General features: G+C 44.6%; 1 pseudogene; it reads left to right on the top strand.

Moving 5' to 3' along the window:
• Positions 1–1,789: 1,789 nt before the first annotated feature.
• LOC103655362 (WD repeat-containing protein 44-like) lies at positions 1,790–4,580 on the top strand (annotated as a pseudogene).
• The last annotated feature ends 17,503 nt before the right edge of the window (positions 4,581–22,083 follow it).

Genomic DNA, 22,083 nt, shown 5'->3' with positions numbered 1-22,083 from the left:
TATGAATTTTCCAATATGGAAAATCGTCACCATAAAAAACGGAAGGAGGTCCATCCCCACCGGACATCGTTACTCTAGCGGTTAAGCTAATCTAAGAGCAACAAGGCTCTGATACCAATTGAAAGGATCACGATGCCCAAGAGGGGGGTGAATTGGGCTTTTCTAAAAATCAACACTAATTAAAACCTAAGCAAGAGCTAAGCAAGAGCCCAACTTCACCCCCAATAACTAGCACTAAGATAATAATACTAGAAATACAACAATTCTAAGACAATACTTCAAATACTTGCTAAACATATACACAATGTAAAGTGCTTGAATTAAGTGCGGAATGTAAAGCAAGGTTTAGAAGACTCCTCCAATTTTTCCCGAGGTATCGAAGAGTCGGCACTCTCCACTAGTCCTCGTTGGAGCACCCGCGCAAGGGTATCGCTCCCCCTTGGTCCTCGCAAGAACCAAGTGCTCACTACGAGATGATCCTTTGCCACTCTGGTGCGGTGGATCCCTCGAGACCGCTTACAAACTTGAGTCGGGTCACCAACAAGATCTTCACGGTGATCACCGAGCTCCCAACGCCACCAAGCCGTCTAGGTGATGCCGATCACCAAGAGTAACAAGTCGTAGACTTTCGCTTGACCAAGAGAAGCCTAATGCAAGTGATGTGTGCTCTAGGTGGCTCTCGCTTGCGCTAATGAGGAACAAATGCGAGATTAAGATTCTCTAATCTCCTCAATAGGCTTTTTGGTGCTTGCAATGCTCTAGCAATGTGCTGGAATTAATGTGGATAGCAAGACATTCAATATGGTGGGTGGAGGGGGTATAAATATCCCTCACCCACCAACTAGCCCTTACCAGCAATCTTCTGCGCATGGGCGCACCGGACAGTCCGGTGCGCCACCGGTGCGCCAACGGTTGACTCCAACGGCTAGTTCTGACAGCTAGCCGTTGGGCTGATGGCACACCGGATAGTGAACAGTCACTATCCGATGCACACCGGATAGTCCGGTGCGCCACTAAAATTCATTTCTAAAACTGGCGCTCTCGGGTTTTCTGCTCGGGGAAAGCCTTCCCCTGGGCCAGCCTGGCCCCACCTGGCAGATGGTGCACCGGACAGTCCGGTGCACACCGGACAGTCCGGTGCCCCAAGGCCAGAAACCCTGTTTCCTGTTTTCAGCTGTTTTTCAAATCGGTTTTCGTTCTAACTTGTGAGTTCTAGAGTGACACCTAGCACTATATGTGAGTGTGAATGTGCACCAACACTACACTAGAACTCTCTTGGTCAAACTACTCATCGACAACCCCTCTTTATAGTACGGCTAAAAGAGAATAAAAGACCTAACTAAATCACGAGTGTCCACAACTCCTTGACACTCGGACTCAGTAGTCCTTCACTTTTTGTTTCGTTGTTTAGCCGTCGCTTCGAGTTCTTATCTCCGGGATTGTTTTCACCGTTGTAGTACTTCTACCTGTAATGCGACCTAACTTACCATTTGCCTCTGCAAAACACACGTTAGTCACATATAACATTACATTGTCATTAATCACTAAAACCAACCAGGGGCCTAGATGCTTTCACAAGGCCCGTAGCGTGGCAGCAGTCGGCATATGCTACGAAGTTGGTGGTGGTGTTGTGTCGCTTCAGGGGTCCAGGGCTGGGAAGACACTCGCATTCTCTCGCCCTTCTCGGATTGACGCCTGGTGCGGGTGCCTCTCGGTTTGGAGCTGCTCCGGCTAGGCTTCTTTATCCACTTGCGTGCTCTCTCCCTATATATCTAGCGGTATACTACCTATGTCGTCTCTAGATGCCCATGTCTTTGTCATGTCCTTCTTCGGCAACAAACAGGTATGTCCGTCTCTTCCTTTCTCCTGCTGCTCTACGAAACCTTGGAAGTGGGGGAGGCGAGGGATGGGGGTCTCTGATTTGCTGTCTATGGTACCTATGCGTTAATAAAAATAATTATATGAAAAGCGGAGACAATCTATACTACTTATTAAGAGTGTAATAGTAGTCTGCCGTTCTGCCGTTCTGCCATCCTGCAACCTCAACCGTCCATTCCATTGTTCTGCAATTTTAACCGTTCGATCACCAGCCGCTCGATCCCCCACCGCCGCCAGTCGTCCGATCCCATCGCCCGATCCCCGCCCCGGAGGTTGGAGATGCGAGGGATAGCCCCTGCCCCGGTGCCCCCCCACCCCCGTTACCCTCGTCCGATCCTCTTCCTTCCCCGCAGTCTCCGATTCGCCCGGCTTCACCAAATCCACCCCTCCCCACGCAACAGCCACCGACCGTGTTCGCCGCCCCCACCTCCCTGCCTGGCATCCGTGTTGCTCGCCGCCCTGGAAGGGACGCGTCCACAAGAGGCAAGGTCGTGCCCCCGCCCGCCCCCGCGCAACCGCCGTGGCGCTCGACGTGTGGACGTCCGAGCCGGCGCCCGTGCAGGAGCGGCGCCGGAAACTGCTCCAGATGCTGGGGCTCGCCGGGGACCCCGCCCTGGCGCGCCTCGAGATGGGCCGATCGGTCTCCTACGACGACGGGCCTGTGCCCGTCCGCCCGACGCCGGCCTCGCCGCCCATCTCCTGATCCAGATCAGACGGCGGCGCCGTGCCGGCCTCGGCGACCAAGCCGCCGCTGGGAGGGCGGTCGCCGGGCTCCTCCGAGGCCACGCCCGAAGGGGAGGAGGAGGAGGCCGACCTGGGGTGTCTGATCCGGAACCTCGACGACGGCAGCGAGTTCGTGGTCAAGGAGGGGTCTGAGCTCCGCGTGGTCGGCACGGCCGGCAGCTCACCATGGAGGAGTTCGTTGACCTCTGCGTCGGCCGCTCGCCTATCGTCCAGGAGCTCATGCGGCACGAGAACGTTGCGAGCTCCGGCTCGTCCACCCCCGTCCAGCGCTCCAACTCCGACTCCAGCAACGGAGCGACGTGCCACCGGCGGCGGCGGCTGCATAGCAGCTGGCTTCGGGGCATCCGGAACGTCGCCGGCTCCGTGGTGGCCAGCTCCCGCGACTGCCGCAGCAGCGACGACAAGGACACGTGCTCGGAGAAAGGCGGGCGCCGGTCCAGCTCGGCCACAGACGACAGCCAGGACAGCGCTGGAGCCGTGCACCACGGCCCGGTGCGCATTAAGGTGAGGCAGTATGGCAAGTCGTACAAGGAGTTCAGTGGCCTGTTCATGAACCAGGAGATTCAGGCTCACGATGGCTCCATCTGGAGCATCAGGTTTAGTCCAGATGGCCGGTACCTCGCGAGTGCTGGGGAAGACTGCGTGATCCATGTCTGGGAAGTGTCAGAGTTCGATAGGAAACGCGAGAAGAACGGAGCGTGCAATCCTTTTGTTGCGATGGTGTGCAACGGTTCGCCGGAGCCAACATTAGCCGTGGCCAGCAGTGTGTATGGGAGCAATCGTGAGAAGAAGTGTTGGGCAAGGTTCTTGGAGGGTCGTAGGTCTGTGAGCTCAGACCGGCTAATGCTGCCAGAGCATGTGTTTGCGCTGTCAGAAAAACCGATTCGGACCTTCATGGGGCACTCAGAAGATGTGCCTCATGACCAATTTAGTTTGTTGTGAATTTGACGTGTGGGGTCCAATTTAATGGAAGGGGATTTTGTCACACTTTGTGATGATGGCCAAAATTACCTAACCTTGAGCGTGATAAATGGTCACAAGTAGATTTGCTTTGCACATTGTCCACTACTAGCGTCCAAAGAAATTTCCTTCTTACTTGACAAGCTAGGGTTCATCCTTGTGTGGCGGGCAGAATTACAGTCATGGCTTGGACCTACATCTGCCACTGAGTTTACATGCTCCTTATCCAACATTTTACCATGCACTGGTTGGGCCTTGAGACTCTTATAGCTTCTTTCCACTGTGACATATTATGAACCGTGTTTAGCACAGGATGAACATACTGGCATCTATCATGGAGTTTCTTTGTCATAATTAGAGGGATTTCTGCCTCTACAGAAGTACCACTGCTCTTGGGTGCAGGGCTGACAACTTCTGCGTTTGTTGGTCTTTATTTTCAGATCAAAGAAACTCCGTGCGTTTGTTGGTTGTTGAAGGTTGTCCATGGAAGGAGAATCAGACGCCCCAGATCGCCGCCCCAGCCTCCATGGAAGGGGAGTCCTCTCGATCCGTGTTCGTGCTGTCCATGGAAGAAACCTTGCTGTCAGCGCGTCTCCACTTGGTGAGTGATCTTTGAGTAGTCTTGCTATGAACAACAATTCGTTGTTGCTGTTGTACTTGTGGAGGGGCTTGCGTTCACTAAAGTGTAGGTGGATGCATTTGTTTATTGTTGCCCCCATCAAGAATCCAGGGGCTACACATCTTATAACTGAAAAACACATGAGCAGTATGTGGTTGACACTTTTTTTCTTGTTTGCGTTTTATAGATAGAGGTATATAATATGGAGACGAATAATATTTAAACCATTAGAGACCCATGTAACAAAAAAACAGATTGTTTAGCTATTATGCTCACTCAATATGGAGATCCTCAAGTATCTTAGAATCAGTTAGGCAAACACAAATTTACAGTCATAGTAAAACAATCACATACTGCTCATGTGTTTTTTCAGTTATAAGATGTGTAGCCCCCTCCCTCACTCTTCTTGGCCCTGATCTAATCTGCCCTCTGTGTTAGGATAGGTTTGACTGGGTGACACTCGATCTATCGGATTCGGATATGATTTTCTTGTTGTTGTCCTGTGCAGCTCGATGGCTTGTTGGCGATGGTGCAGCCTGTCCTCTCCAATGATCCCACCGTACAGTTGATGCCTTGCATCGTCTGATCCCTAGGTTGTGTGGTATGTTTGACTCTGCAAATAACATACCACTAGCACTGAACATCAACCCTAAAAAATATTTAAAGGTCTGTGTTGCCTCTTGGTTTATCTCAATGTCACATGTTTTGCATTCTCTGTGGTCTGTACTTAATAAGTTAGTCTATTTATTTCGTGTGATTGTACAGACACCGTTCTCTGCATGCCAACATCTAGCTGATGAAGCACCCTCATTACCAAGTGAGCAAAAAGAGCTCAGGCTTTACAAGCAACATGTTGATAGTCTGCACCAATTGGCATGTAAGTTCTGGTAGTCTTGAATGAACTGAGAACAATAGATAGCACATACTTGACTTTCAAATGTGGCATTGTTCTTTTGATATTTTGGCTTCTAAATCTATAGTCGTACATGTACATTTGTATTTGCATATCTTAAGAATTTCATGTTATGACAATAAATTGAGATATTAATGTTGTGAGCTTTCACTTTATAATTTCAGCAAAAGATAGCCTGAGAAATATTCAAGTCATCTAGCTGACGAAGCATATCCTCATTACTAAGGGAGCAAAAAGAACTCAAGCTTTACAAGCAACATGTTGATAGTCTGCACCAATTAGCAGGTAAGTTATGGTAGTCTTCATTGGCTCTTGCCTTTCAAATGTGGCACTGTTGTTTTGATATTTTGGCTTCCAACTCTATAGTCTTACATGTACATTTGTATTTGCATCTTTTAAGAATTTCAAGTTATGATAATAAATTGAGATTGTATTCATCTTCTTTTGTCTCAAAATTCGTTGACTCTATTCATCCAGAATCTCTACCATGTGTTGCGCCGTGACGTGGACCCACCGTCTGTGCCGGAGGGCATGCCTCCTCAATCGATCCTAGGGAGTGTGCCATCCGTGGCTTCGACATCCACGACATGGTCATCGTGATGTCACACCACGACTTACACCTCTGGGCATGTGTGGTGTTAGACTCTGCTAGACTGCTAATTGTATCCATCTTATTTTGTCTCCTCTAGTTTAAATCTCATTCTTTGTTGTACATTTGCAGAAACCGTCTACTTTTTGTATTCTGAATATGTGCAAGGAGATACTCAGTCATCTTTCGAAAGTTGTTGGAATTGATATCGTGGAGCTAGCTCTTTGGGCAAAGGTGTATATTAAACACTTCTACATCCATTGTGATTGTGAGCTTGCCTTTTTTGTGCCCTTTCACTCTTATTGCTTCTAATAAATAGACTATCTATGTTACACATAGTGATTTCCTGGAACTAATTTGACACAAATTTTCTACCTACAGTACTTCACAGATGACATTAATCTTAGTTAATACATGTTGTTAATATGTAGTCTATACACTTCAATTATTTTTTATTGACGAAATATTGTGAGAACCATAATATTCTTGAAAAACATAAAATGGTTGGACTGTTTATGATGATTTGGGCTTGGAAAGACATAAAAAATCTGAAAGTTTCTTGTGTTGGGAGAGGACTGATGGGCTACATTGGGGATAAGGTTAGTCATATTGTTTTTTGTTTCTTTTTCCATTTTGCCATATATAATTTGAACACAAACATGACATTGACCTGATCCTAGGGTTTCCACCTTTATATTGCCAAGGCCACTGCCTAGGTGAGGACTGTCTATTCCTATGTGGGGAGACCAAGGCCCTAAAATCCTACTCAGAGGCAATTCAGAACACCCTGCAGCTGGGTTACAAGGCTGAGATGGCCAAGGGGCTTGGCATTGGCTGCACCTATGGAATTGCTCGTATGTCATGGGCACTGGTGTTCTGGTGCGTCGACGTGTTCATCGGGAATGGCCTGACAGATGGTGAGAAAGCCTTCACTGTAATTTTCACAGCAATCGTCGGTAGTCTGTCAGTACCCAAAGATTGCTTTTCTGCTTTAGCAGTTTCGCAACATGAACCAATGTAACCAATTTGTTGATCACAGGAGCCTCACAATCATTTTCGAATCTTGGAGCATGCAGCAATGGGAAGATTGCCGACTACAAGGTGTTGGAGGTGATAAGGCAGAGGCCAACGATAGTTCAGGACACATGAGACGGCAGGTGCCTTGACGAAGTACATGGAAACAGAGTTCAAGGAAGTGGCGTTCAGCTATCCTTCCTGCCAGAATGACATGATTTTCCGTGATTTTTCTCTCTTCTCCGCAGGGAAGACCACAACTGTCGTTGGAGGCAGTGGATCTAGAAAGAGCATGGTTGTTGCTCTCATTGAGCGATTTTACGATCCTAATGAGGATGAGCAAATGAACTGTGCACCTTATGTTGTTGCAACTTGCCAGTCTATTTGATTTTTAATAAGTGGTCATGATTGATGCTATAGGGGAAGTTTTACTTGATAATGTGGACATCAAGATGCTGCAATTGAAGCGACTTAGGGACTAGATCGACTTGGTGAATCAGGAACCTGCTCTTTTTGCAACTACAATCCTTGAGAATATTCTTTATGGCAAGCTTGATGCCACAATGGCAGAGGTTGGGGCTGCGACTACTTCAGCAGGTTCATTGCTCTTCTTCCTAATTGCTACAACACTCACATGGGTTCTATTTCTATTTATATTCTAATTTCTAATGCCATTTGTACTTTATTTCTATTTCGATGTTAGAGCCCTTCATTTCTTGTTTTGCTGTTTTTTCCTAAACACATTTGCTCTAATGTTGTTTTGAATGCCCTTCATTTCTTGTTTTGCAGTTTTCATATGGAATATTTATCGAATGCCATTTGCACTACATTTCTTGTTTTGATTTCATAACCATCTCGCTCAACTAGATTTTTTTTAAAAAAATTACTAGGCATATCAATTAGACAAGGAAAATGGCCTTCCTTTCTTTGAATCAATGGCTTTAATAGTTGTTGACGCCATGCAACTCTGAAAGGGAAATGTGCCCTTGGGCCATTTCTAAGTATTTTGGTGGTTTAGTGTCCAACACAAGTGCCTAAATGTAAAAAGGTGGACAAAGTACAAATCAAGGATAAAGATATGTTTCTTAGACTTAGTACATTGTTTTAGAGACTAATGTATTGTGTCTAAGTGCTGGAAACAGGAAAAGACCAACTAGAAATGCCGTGGCTCGAGCAGCCAAGACTTTGCTGAGTCTGGGAGCACCGGACTGTCCGGTGGTGCACCGGACAGTGTCCGGTGCGCCAGGCTGGCTTGAGCGAAGTGGCTGCTCTCGGGAATTCACCGGCGACGTACGGCTATAATTCACCGGACTGTCCGGTGTGCACCGGACTGTCTGGTGAGCCAACGGTCGGCCGGGTAAACGGTCGGCCGCGAAATCCGCGCGCGACACGTGGTCGAGCCAACGGTCGGAAGGGGGCACCGGACTGTCCGGTGTGCACCGGACATGTCCGGTGCGCCAACGGCTCTCTGGCTACCAACGGTCGACTTTGCCGTAGAAGGAAACAAATCGGGCACCAGACACTGTCCGGTGTGCACCGGACTGTCCGGTGTGCTAGACGACAGAAGGCAAGAATGGCCTTCCAGATTTGCTCTCAACGGCTCCTAGCTGCCTTGGGGCTATAAAAGGGTCCCCTAGGCGCATGGAGGAAGAGATGAAGCAACCTTAGAGCATTCTTGATCATCCACACTCAGTCTTTGCGCATTCGTTTGTCATTCTCAGTGATTCGAGCTCCGTTCTAGTGAGAACTTTGAGATAGTCTTTTGAGCTCGATTCTTGGCCGTGTGTGTGCACATTTTGCTGTGGATTTGTGTGTGTTGCTTCCCTCCCTTACTCCGTGTTTCTTTGTGAACTTCAAGTGTAAGGGCGAGAGACTCCAAGTTGTGGAGATTCCTCGCAACCGGGATTGAGAAAAAGCAAGCAAAACACCGTGGTATTCAAGTGGGTCTTTGGACCGCTTGAGAAGGGTTGATTGCAACCCTCGTCCGTTGGGACGCCACAACGTGGAGTAGGCAAGCGTTGGTCTTGGCCGAACCACGGGATAACCACCGTGCCATCTCTGTGATTGATTTATTGTGGTTATTGTGTTTTGACTCCTCTCTAGCCACTTGGCAATTATTGTGCTAACGATTAACCAAGTTTTGTGGCTTAAGTTTTCAAGTTTCACAGGATCACCTATTCACCCCCCCTCTAGGTGCTCTCAATTGGTATCAGAGCCATTCTCTTCAAGAAAGGGACTAACCGCCCGAAGAGATGGATCCTAAGGGAAAGGGGATGGTGATCAACGATAAGGAGAAGGAGTCCTTCGTCAACGAGCCCAAAGATGACAAGCCTACCGACTCGGGCTCGGGCCACAAGCGAAAAGATGGGAAGAAGAAGAAGACAAGACACATCAAGGAGATCGTCTACTACGACGATAGTGACGAGTCCTCTTCTTCCCAAAAGGACAACGACGACTACAACAGACGAAAGACGGTTAACTCAAACTTTTCTTTCGATTATTCGTGCATTCCGCATAGCTCAAATGCTCATTTGTTCCCCATTCCACTTGCCAAGCCCCCTCACTTTGATGGAGAGGACTACGGATTTTGGAGCCACAAAATGCGTACTCACCTGTTTTCTCTCCATCCAAGCATTTGGGAGATTGTGGAAAGTGGAATGAAATTTGATAGCTCGGATAGCCCTTTGTTTATTAATGAACAGATTCATAAAAATGCACAAGCTACTACTGTGTTGCTAGCCTCTTTGTGCAGAGACGAGTATCACAAGGTGAGCGGCTTGGACAATGCCAAGCAGATCTGGGACACCCTCAAGATCTCTCATGAGGGGAACGACGTCACCTTGCTCACCAAGATGGAGTTGGTAGAGGGAGAACTTGGAAGATTCGCAATGATAAGGGGCGAGGAGCCAACCCAAATATACAACCGGCTCAAGTCCCTTATCAACAAGATAAGGAGCTACGGAAGCACGCGATGGACGGATCACGACGTCGTCCGCCTAATGCTAAGGTCCTTTACCGTTCTTGATCCTCATTTGGTGAATAATATTCGTGAGAATCCTAGGTACACCAAAATGTCGCCCGAAGAAGTCCTTGGAAAATTTGTAAGCGGGCGAATGATGATCAAGGAGGCGAGGTACGTGGACGACGCGTTGAATGGTCCAATCCATGAGCCTCAACCCATTGCTCTCAAGGCAACAAGGAGCAAGGAGGCGCTACCTAGCAAGGTGGCGCAAATTGAGGCAGCCGGACTTAATGATGAAGAGATGGCCCTCATCATCAAAAGATTCAAGACGGCGCTAAAGGATCGCAAGGGACAGCCAAGCAAGACCAAGACCAAGGGAAAGCGCTCATGCTTCAAATGCGGTAAGCTTGGTCATTTTATTGCTAACTGTCCCGACAATGATAGTGATCAGGAACAATGGAACAAGAGGGAGAAGAAGAAGAACTATAAGAAGGCAAAAGGCGAGGCACATCTAGGCAAGGAGTGGGATTCGGATTGCTCCTCTTCCGACTCCGACAATGAGGGACTCGCCGCCACCGCCTTCAACAAATCGGCCCTCTTCCCCAACGAGCGTCACACATGCCTTATGGCAAGGGAGAAGAAGGTATGTACTCGAAACTCTACTTATGCTTCTTCAAGTGAGGACGAATCTAGTGATGAGGATGAAATAGATTATTCATGTTTGTTTAAGGGCCTAGATAGAACTAAGGCAGACAAAATTAATGAATTGATTGATGCCTTGAATGATAAGAATATGCTTTTAGAAAAGCAAGAGGATTTGTTGTATGAAGAACATGATAAATTTGTAGAAGCACAAAAATCTCATGCTCTAGAAGTTAAAAGAAATGAAATGCTTTCTTGTGAATTATCTTCTTGCCATGAGACAATTTCTAACTTAAGGAGCATTAATGATGATTTGAATGCTAAGTTAGAAATAGCTAGTAAGTCAACATCTTGTGTAGAAATTGTTGCAACTTGTAATAGGTGTAAAGATTTTGACATTGACGCTTGTAGGGAACACCTAGTTTCAATTTCCAAACTTAATGATGAATTGGCTAGTCTTAATGCTCAACTTAAGACTAGCAAGAGTGATTTTGATAAGCTAAAATTTGCAAGGGATGCCTACACGATTGGTAGACACCCCTCAATTAAGGATGGGCTTGGCTTCAAGAGGGAAGCCAAGAACTTGACAAGCCATAAGGCTCCCATCTCCGCCAAGGACGAGAAAGGGAAGGCCCCTATGGCTAGTAGTGTGCAAAAGAACCATGCCTTTATGTATCATGATAGGAGACAATCTAGAAATGCTTATAGGAGTTGTAATGCATATGATGCCTTTGACTCTCATGCCATGTTTGCTTCTAGTTCTTCTTATGTGCACGATAGAAATGTTAATAGGAGAAATGTTGTTCATAATATGCCTAGGAGAAATGTTGTTCCTAGGAAAGTTAATGAACCATCTACAATATATCATGCTTTAAATGCTTCCTTTGCTATTTGTAGAAAGGATAGGAAGATAGTTGCTAGAAAATTAGGGGCAAGATGCAAGGGAGACAAAACTTGCATTTGGGTCCCTAAGGATATTTGTGCTAACCTTGTAGGACCCAACATGAGTTGGGTACCTAAGACCCAAGCCTAAATTTGCCTTGCAGGTTTATGCATCCGGGGGTTCAAGCTGGATTATTGACAGCGGATGCACAAACCATATGACGGGGGAGAAGAAGATGTTCACCTCCTACGTCAAGAATAAGGATTCCCAAGATTCAATAATATTCGGTGATGGGAATCAAGGCAAGGTAAAAGGGTTAGGTAAAATTGCAATATCTAATGAGCACTCTATCTCTAATGTGTTTTTAGTTGAGTCTCTTGGATATAATTTGTTATCTGTTAGTCAATTATGCAATATGGGATATAATTGTCTATTTACAAATGTAGATGTGTCTGTCTTTAGAAGAAGTGATGGTTCACTAGCTTTTAAGGGTGTATTAGACGGCAAACTTTATTTAGTTGATTTTGCAAAAGAGGAGGCCGGTCTAAATGCATGCTTATTTGCTAAGACTAGCATGGGCTGGCTGTGGCATCGCCGCTTAGCACATGTGGGGATGAAGAACCTTCACAAGCTTCTAAAGGGAGAACACGTGATAGGTTTGACTAACGTGCAATTCGAAAAAGATAGACCTTGTGCAGCTTGTCAAGCAGGTAAACAAGTGGGAGGAGCGCATCACAGCAAGAATGTGATGACCACTTCAAGACCCCTGGAGCTACTACATATGGACCTCTTCGGACCCGTCGCCTATCTAAGCATAGGAGGAAGTAAGTATGGTCTAGTTATTGTTGATGACTTTTCCCGCTTCACTTGGGTATACTTTTTGCAGGATAAATCTGAAACCCAAGGGACCCTCAAGCGCTTCCTCAGGAGAGCTCAAAATGAGTTTGAGCTCAAGGTGAAGAAGATAAGGAGCGACAACGGGTCCGAGTTCAAGAACTTTCAAGTGGAGGAGTTCCTTGAGGAGGAAGGGATCAAGCACGAGTTCTCCGCTCCCTACACACCACAGCAAAATGGTGTGGTAGAGAGGAAGAACAGGATGCTAATCGATATGGCGAGGACGATGCTTGGAGAATTCAAGACCCCCGAGCGTTTTTGGTCGGAAGCCGTCAACACGGCTTGCCACGCCATCAACAGGGTCTACCTTCATCGCCTCCTCAAGAAGACTTCGTATGAGCTACTAACCGGTAACAAACCCAATGTATCTTACTTTCGTGTATTTGGGAGCAAGTGCTACATTCTAGTAAAGAAGGGTAGAAATTCTAAGTTTGCTCCCAAAGCTGTAGAAGGGTTTTTGTTAGGTTATGACTCAAATACAAAGGCGTATAGAGTCTTCAACAAATCATCGAGTTTGGTTGAAGTCTCTAGCGACGTTGTATTTGATGAGACTAATGGCTCTCCAAGAGAGCAAGTTGTTGATCTTGATGATGTAGATGAAGAAGACGTTCCAACGGCCGCTATGCGCACCATGGCGATTGGTGATGTGCGACCACAGGAACAATTGGAGCAAGATCAACCTTCTTCCTCAACAATGGTGCATCCCCCAACTCAAAACGATGAACAGGTTCATCAAGAGAAGTGTGATCAAGGGGGAGCACAAGATGATCATGTGATGGAGGAAGAAGCACAACCGGCACCTCCAACCCAAGTTCGAGCGATGATTCAAAGGGATCATCCCGTCGACCAAATTCTGGGTGACATTAGCAAGGGAGTAACTACTCGATCTCGATTAGTTAATTTTTGTGAGCATTACTCCTTTGTCTCTTCTATTGAGCCTTTCAGGGTAGAGGAGGCCTTGCTAGATCCGGACTGGGTATTGGCCATGCAGGAGGAGCTCAACAACTTCAAGAGAAATGAAGTTTGGACGCTGGTGCCTCGTCCCAAGCAAAATGTTGTGGGAACCAAGTGGGTGTTCCGCAACAAACAAGATGAGCACGGGGTGGTGACAAGGAACAAGGCTAGACTTGTGGCAAAAGGTTATGCCCAAGTCGCAGGATTGGACTTTGAGGAGACTTTTGCTCCTGTGGCTAGGCTAGAATCAATTCGTATCTTGCTAGCATATGCCGCTCACCATTCCTTCAGGTTGTTCCAAATGGATGTGAAGAGCGCTTTCCTCAACGGGCCGATCAAGGAGGAGGTGTATGTGGACCAACCCCCTGGCTTCGAGGATGAACGGTACCCCGACCACGTGTGTAAGCTCCGCTCTATGGACTTAAGCAAGCCCCAAGAGCATGGTATGAATGCCTTAGAGACTTTCTAATTGTTAATGCTTTCAAGGTTGGGAAAGCCGATCCAACTCTTTTTACTAAGACATGTGATGGTGATTTATTTGTGTGCCAAATTTATGTCGATGACATAATATTTGGTTCTACTAACCAAAAGTCTTGTGAAGAGTTTAGCAGGGTGATGACGCAGAAATTCGAGATGTCGATGATGGGCGAGTTGAACTACTTTCTTGGGTTCCAAGTGAAGCAACTCAAGGACGGCACCTTCATCTCCCAAACGAAGTACACGCAAGATCTGCTAAAGCGGTTTGGGATGAAGGACGCCAAGCCCGCAAAGACTCCGATGGGGACCGACGGACACACCGACCTCAACAAAGGAGGTAAGTCCGTTGATCAAAAAGCATACCGGTCAATGATAGGGTCTTTACTTTATTTATGTGCTAGTAGACCGGATATTATGCTTAGCGTATGCATGTGTGCTAGATTTCAATCCGATCCTAAGGAGTGTCACTTAGTGGCGGTGAAGCGAATTCTTAGATATTTGGTTGCTACGCCTTGCTTCGGGCTCTGGTATCCAAAGGGGTCTACCTTTGACTTGGTTGGATACTCAGATTCCGACTATGCTGGATGTAAGGTTGATAGGAAGAGTACATCAGGGACGTGCCAATTCTTAGGAAGGTCCCTGGTGTCGTGGAACTCTAAGAAACAAACCTCCGTTGCCCTATCCATCGCTGAGGCCGAGTATGTTGCCGCAGGACAGTGTTGCGCGCAACTACTTTGGATGAGGCAAACCCTTCGGGACTTTGGCTACAATCTGAGCAAAGTCCCACTCCTATGTGACAATGAGAGTGCTATCCACATGGCGGAAAATCCTGTTGAACACAGCCACACAAAGCACATTGACATCCGGCATCACTTTCTGAGAGACCACCAGCAAAAGGGAGATATCGAAGTGTTTCATGTTAGCACCGAGAACCAGCTAGCCGATATCTTTACCAAGCCTCTAGATGAGAAGACCTTTTGCAGGCTGCGTAGTGAGCTAAATGTCTTAGATTCGCGGAACTTGGATTGAATTGTAGCATACATGTGTTTATGCCTTTGATCATGTTCATTCTGCATTGTGTTGCTTATTATGGTGCTCAAGTTGTACAAGCACTCCCCAGACCTCACAAGTCCTTGTGCCAGTAATGCACATATTTAGGGGGAGATGTGTTACAACTTGACCCTTTGAGACTAACCATATGCTTGAGTTTGCTTGATTTAGTCTCGAAGGAGAATTGAAAGGGAAAAGGTGGACTTGGACCATGCAAGACTTCCACTGCACTCCGATGAAAAGAGTAACTTTTCCAAGTTCATCTTTAAACTCTTATTGCCTATTTGCTCTTAATTGAAGATTTTGGTGAGGCAATGGGGTTAAAGGGCCAAGATTGATCCCGTTTTGGTGCTTGATGCCAAAGGGGGAGAAAATAAAGGCCAAAGCAATAGATGGATCAGCTACCACTTGAGAAACTTTGAAAATAGTAGAATAGAGCTTTTGGTTTGGCAAAACTCTTGCATTGTCTCTTTTGTCAAAAGTGGGCCTCTTGTGGGGAGAAGTGGCCTCTTGTGGGGAGAAGTGTTGATTATTTGAAATCTAAGGGGGAGTTTTTGAAATCTTTGATCAATCTCTTTTGGAATGACTCTCTTTATGCTTCAACATGTGTGTTTGACTTAAAGATAGAGATTTGAGTTTGATTTGCAAAAGCAAACCAAGTGGTGGCAAAGGATGATCCATATATGCCAAAATTGAATCAAAATAAATTTGAGTTTTATTTGAAGTGATATTGCACTTGTTCTAGTTGCTTTATGTTGTGTTGGCATAAATCACCAAAAAGGGGGAGATTGAAAGGGAAATGTGCCCTTGGGCCATTTCTAAGTATTTTGGTGGTTTAGTGTCCAACACAAGTGCCTAAATGTAAAAAGGTGGACAAAGTACAATTCAAGGATAAAGGTATGTTTCTTAGACTTAGTACATTGTTTTAGAGACTAATGTATTGTGTCTAAGTGCTGGAAACAGGAAAAGGCCAACTAGAAATGCCGTGGCTCGAGCAGCCAAGACTTTGCTGAGTATGGGAGCACCGGACTGTCCGGTGGTGCACCGGACAATGTCCGGTGCGCCAGGCTGGCTCGAGCGAAGTGGCTGCTCTCGGGAATTCACCGGCGACGTATGGCTATAATTCACCGGACTGTCCGGTGTGCACCGGACTGTCCGGTGAGCCAACGGTCGGCCGGGCAAACGGTCGGCCGCGAAATCCGCGCGCGACACGTGGTTGAGCCAACGGTCGGAAGGGGGCACCGGACTGTCCGGTGTGTACCGGACATGTCCGGTGCGCCAACGGCTCTCTGGCTACCAACGGTCGACTTCGCCGTAGAAGGAAAGAAATCGGGCACCGGACACTGTCCGGTGTGCACCGGACTGTCCGGTGCGCCAGACGACAGAAGGCAAGAATGGCCTTCCAGATTTGCTCTCAACGGCTCCTAGCTGCCTTGGGGCTATAAAAGGGTCCCCTAGGCGCATGGAGGAAGAGATGAAGCAACCTTAGAGCATTCTTGATCATCCACACTCAGTCTTTGCGCATTCGTTTGTCATTCTCAGTGATTCGAGCTCCGTTCTAGTGAGAACTTTGAGATAGTCTTTTGAGCTCGATTCTTGGCCGTGTGTGTGCACATTTTGCTGTGGATTTGTGTGTGTTGCTTCCCTCCCTTACTCCGTGTTTCTTTGTGAACTTCAAGTGTAAGGGCGAGAGACCCCAAGTTGTGGAGATTCCTCGCAACCGGGATTGAGAAAAAGCAAGCAAAACACCGTGGTATTCAAGTGGGTCTTTGGACCGCTTGAGAAGGGTTGATTGCAACCCTCGTCCGTTGGGACGCCACAACGTGGAGTAGGCAAGCGTTGGTCTTGGCCGAACCACGGGATAACCACCGTGCCATCTCTGTGATTGATTTATTGTGGTTATTGTGTTTTGACTCCTCTCTAGCCACTTGGCAATTATTGTGCTGACAATTAACCAAGTTTTGTGGCTTAAGTTTTCAAGTTTCACAGGATCACCTATTCACCCCCCCTCTAGGTGCTCTCAAACTCAGCTTAATTTTTTTGGGGCAATGTGTGATACATTTTAGGTTTACAGGACTTGTTTATTGCTATAGAATTTAACTAGAGGACATTCTTGCCTGTGGTATTTTAGGGTGATTTTGATGTTGCAATAGCAACCTGTGAAACATGATGCGAGTACTTGCTATCGTGTAGGTCATTTTGGAGTATAGTAGCATTTAACTCTGGTAATCTGGTGCATGTTGCAAAGGGATTTCCTATTTGACCTATTGAGTCTTTTTACAATTAGGCTTGCAAGTTGTTTGCTGAAATACAAAATGGGAACCATATAGCTTTATAAGTTGAATTAAATGTTTATCAGAGAAAAACACACATACTTTGGCTAACTAGGCATACACAAACTGCAACTTGCTTTTCTGGTTTCATGGGCCTTGAATAACCTTAGTGTTTGTGGTGTTGACCCTGACCAACTATTAAAGAAACTTTTTGTGAATGCAACTGACTATTTGTTTCTTCCTTTTTGTGTATGAATTCATTGCCTAACTGAACTATCATTTCCACTCACTTGTGCTAATCCAGCATTTTCAGTACAAGAAGGATCTCCTCCTGTATTATTGTATTTTTATGAAGTCCTAATATAATCTTATGGTTACTTTCAGTAACATGATGACATCCTTGTATATTATTGTGATTGTTTTAAAATCCCAAATTTATTCTTATGTTTGCTTTCTTTGGTCAAATATAAGTATTTAGATGTTTGATAAGATTGTCCATTGAGAGCTCGTCTTTAATTTCATGAAATTTATTTTATCTCTACCTTCAATTTTTTTCACGGGAAATGTTATATTGCTCTCATCATATAATGGTTGGTGTGCTGTCTGTGAATGTTACTGCATGTGTTGTTAGGTGCTTCGACTGTACCTCACAACTGACTTTTGCATTGTGGGATGATGACCACAATGTTATCAATGCTGATTTGAAATAAGTCTTTTCTTATATTAAATCTTCTGCTCGGATTTGTAATTCTTTTATGTTTGACTTCTAATGTTATATTATAACTCAACATATTTGTCTTGTGACTTGAATCCAATTGTTAGGATGACCCAAAATCTAGGGTGTTGCTCGCTTTAAGGGCTGTGATAAAGTGTATCGAAGAGTATAAGCTTCAGAAGGAGTATTCACTTGAACCTCTCCAAAAGCGTGTTTCTGAGCTAAATCCCAAGGATGAGAAAAGACCATCAACTGAGGTTCGACGTAATTATGCAAAGAAGCCTCTATGTTATGGCATTTGGATCAAATGGCGAGATGGAGATCCACAACCACAAGCACACGTGATTTCACACATTAGTCCCACATCATGTGTCAAGTGTATATTTTTATGTTTCTTGGAAGTTTAGTCTATACAGGACATTATGGCTACATATACAACCTCAAACTCAACTGAAGAGTATTACACCAATAGTGGCTGTGATGGGTTTTACTTATGCCTGATGCTTTCTCCCTATTTTGCAGAGGGAGGAGATAAGAAACATGATTGAGCACGATGGTTCTGCCAAAGGGATTGTCTTCAGCCAGTTCACATCATTCTTGGATTTGATTCAGTTTTCCTTGGGAGGGTAAGCATCAATAGTTTGTTTGTCTTAATGTGCTGTTGTCTGTTGATAGTCCAACTAATTTACAATGATTTGGCAGTCCGGCATTAAGTGTGTCCAGCTGAATGGAGCCATGAACATCACCGAAAAGGGAAGAGCCATAGACACCTTCACCCATGATGCAGACTACAAGGTCTTCCTGATGAGCTTAAAAGCTGGAGGAGTCGCGCTGAATCTCACTGTAGCATCTCATGTGAGCTTAGCCAACCTTATTTCTTTGCCAACTTTTGCACAACAAAAATTTCTTAAACTTGCAGTAAACTCTACAGGGGGGAGGAGACAGTTTATTTTTCTGATAGTGGGTCCATACCTTGCTGGATTATAGGTGTTCCTGATGGACAATTGGTGGAATCCAGCGGTCGAGAACCAAGCACAGGACCGTATCCACCGAATTGGGCAGTTCAAGCCAATCAAGTTGAGTAGAGCTCGCAATGCTGATTAGTTGAATCAATCGAAATGTTTTCCCCGGTGCAACACCCCTCTCCTTTCTAACTACCTTCCGGTTGTGGTTGGGCAGGAGCACTAGGTTTGTGATAAAGGACACGGTTGAAGAGCGCATACTGCAACTGCAACAGAAGCAGCTGGTGTTTGAAGGGTAACAGCTAGACCTCCTCCACCGTCCATCCAGTAACGCGTACTAATTTTTATTTGAGTGCCGCTGTTCTGTGAATGCTGATGCTATGCTGCCCTGCCTATTTCTCTTTCTCCAGCACCGTGGGGGACTCGCTGGATGCCATGTCGAAGCTTACAGAGGCGGACCTCAAGTTTCTGTTCCAGATCTAAATGCTGACGTAGTTAAGCATGAGTAGGGAGGGCAGGCTATGTTAGGACTAGGAGCACTGACTTGTTGGAAGCTGGAACCCTGACGCTGCCGCTGCCATATCACCAGTACGGACGGGGTCGGCGGTGCGTAGATCGACTGCTGATGTGCTTGTTAGAACTGATGTACCAATTCTTTTAATCAAAAACAGATAAACTTGTGGCAAGCGTCATTGCGTCAAGAAGTTGACCTCCTGAAGTTATTTGATATTGTATACTGATAAGTGATAAACTAGATTATGTAGTTTCTATGATTTTTATCATATTGATTCCGTAGCAATGCACGGGCATATAACTATTGTGTTCCAGGAATCGACATATTGTGCTTTTTTTGTGTTTCCATGTACATTTATCTCCACCTTGTGTTGTGAGGGTTTCAGCCCTGGGCAGTTCCTTTTCCCCCTTATATATAAAAAATGGTGGACCTCATGTTTAACTTCATTTTAACTTACTTTTTGTTTTAACTGTATGTTACTTTTTGCTTTGTATGAAGATCTATATAGCTACCCTAAGATTTATTCTCATGTGACTGACTATTCACTGAAATACTTGTTAATTGGCAAAATGGATTTGCAACTTAGAATGCACTTTCTGGAAATGTTCTGTGTTACCACACAATTGTTGAGTTTAAAAAATTATATTTGCCACTTGATGTCTGGCTTTATAGTTTTTCTTTATTTATTATATATTAGGTAAACAATCTGATAAAATTACATTTTATCTTCAGTAGTACACCCTATTAAGGAGTGGAAGCCAAAATCGACAAAGAAGTCACTGACCATCGATGCAGATAACAGTATAGCTGATGCTACATCTCCTTCAGCTAGCAACTGTGAAAGTGCCAACACACTGAATGTAAACGAATTGTCTGAAAAAATTTCACAAACTAAATTGCATGAGGTGGAGCATGTTATTATTCCGGAACATCTTCGTGTGCCAGAATATGAGCAGACCAAGTTAAGGTTTGGCAGTTTCATATCTGGTTTGAATTCGGAACAAGTATCTCCCTCGACCCCACAAGACACTGAGCAACCAGAACAGTTAGGTGGACCTTTCCTAATTCTTTTAATCAAAAACAGATAAACTTGTGGCAAGCGTCATTGCGTCAGGAAGTTGACCTCCTGAAGTTATTTGATATTGTATACTGATAAGTGATAAACTAGATTATGTAGTTCCTATAATTTTTATCATATTGATTCCGTAGCAACGCACGGGCATATACCTATAACAATATAAGACATATTTTGTATATATAACACATGTGGATATATAAGTTATCGAGATATTATGTCTCCGTTGCAACGCACGTGCACTGACCTATAAAAGTATAACACACATTTGTACATAGTTTATCGTTGTTTTATATGTTCCCGTTGCAACGCACAGGCACTCTCCTAGTCAATAAAAAATTTTGAGATCTTTTTGTGGATAATTTACGTGGGTATTATTGTGAGCCGTCGTTAGCCCCTCCCACGCACCCATATCCGGTTTAAACGGAATAAACAGTAAAAATGGCGCTTGAACAGAGACTTAAACCTGCCATCTCGCTCGAAACGTTTGGCCCCTACCACTAGACAAACTTCTATTTGTATCTATAAAGGTTTGGCGCCTACCACTAGGACAAACGTCTATTTGTGTCTATAAAGGTGCGATATCTTAAATATACATATACTAATATTTGGAAAATAAAAAATTAATCATATTTGAATAAATATTTCATTTAATCAATATCTATCTATATGATATTTAGAAACCGTAGCATTGTACGAGCAACTGACTAGTGTATATATATATATATACACTCTAAACTTTGCGTAATCTAATTAACCAAAGGTTTAATGTAGTGATTAGTAATATATGATCCATAACTCTGTTGTAATATGTCATCCAAAGCGAAATAAATAATGTAAGACAAAATATTCGTTGGATGGCCAATTGACGGATTGGCCCTATATGTACATTGTTAGACCAAAAGCTGAGAGCCTAAGACATCAAACTTAGGCCATGTTTGTTTCCTTGCAGGATTATATAATCCAGCTTATTTTATATAGATTATATAATCTGGATTATATAATCTATTTTATATAATCCTATTAGATATGTTTGTTTACACAAATTATTAGTGGGTAAAAAAGCCAAACAATAATCTAAAATAAGCTTCTAATGATCTACTTATGGATTATCCTAATCTAGGCAACTAGATTAAATAATCCACTTCAATATTTTTTGTTGTTTGTTTCCCTCTTTACTTATGTAAACTGGATTATATAATCTAGAGGGAAAACAAGCAGAGCCTTAATTCGCTGTTAGACGGTTGATCTCTGAACCTCATTCCTCCGTGATTCGTCTTGTCGTCTCGCTGGACAGCTGTCGGTTGCCGCTGGCCACTTGACTTCCCTCTGACACAACCAGAGCTCATAAAAGGCAATCACATGAAGCAAAATACTGAGCACCATCGATGTCGGCCACCAGAATCATGTGTCACAACAGGGGTATCCACATCGATTACAAAAACTAGGTCCAAATATTGATTACTTATATGGAGACTACATTAGATCTCGTAGAGATTATGGTCGAGCATCACTTTAGATATGGTATTTTCATTGATCAACAAGCACAAGAGTTGACTTAGGTTTAGTGAACCAACCATAGACCTTCTAACATTATATACTTCTTTGGATCCTGAAGATTCATTTAGTTCATTGAAAATTAATGATGTATGCCCTCTAGCAGTAAAGGTTCTACCCTACTGATTTTAAGAGCAAGAAAGAAGCACACTGAGGATTTAGTTACAATATTATACACTTTATGTGCCTACAAATTCTATTTTCAGAATTTAACAACCATTCCTGATCTTTGTCATATATTAGTAGAAACTAGAAAATTGGATGAATAGGGTTTGTTTGTCCCCCTTACATTTGACTCCTCGCTCCGACACTGATAGCAAATCATGCCTAGGTTATGCAATAAACTATTTACTTAGTGGAGTTTGAAATAGGGGATGAAATGAGAGAGGTTGTTGGAGATAGACTTTA

This window comes from Zea mays, chromosome 4 (genome assembly GCF_902167145.1).
Source record: "Zea mays cultivar B73 chromosome 4, Zm-B73-REFERENCE-NAM-5.0, whole genome shotgun sequence".
In the NCBI taxonomy this organism is placed as follows: Eukaryota; Viridiplantae; Streptophyta; class Magnoliopsida; order Poales; family Poaceae; genus Zea; species Zea mays.
Note: the sequence above shows the minus strand (reverse complement) of the source record. Positions and strands in the feature narration are given on the sequence as shown.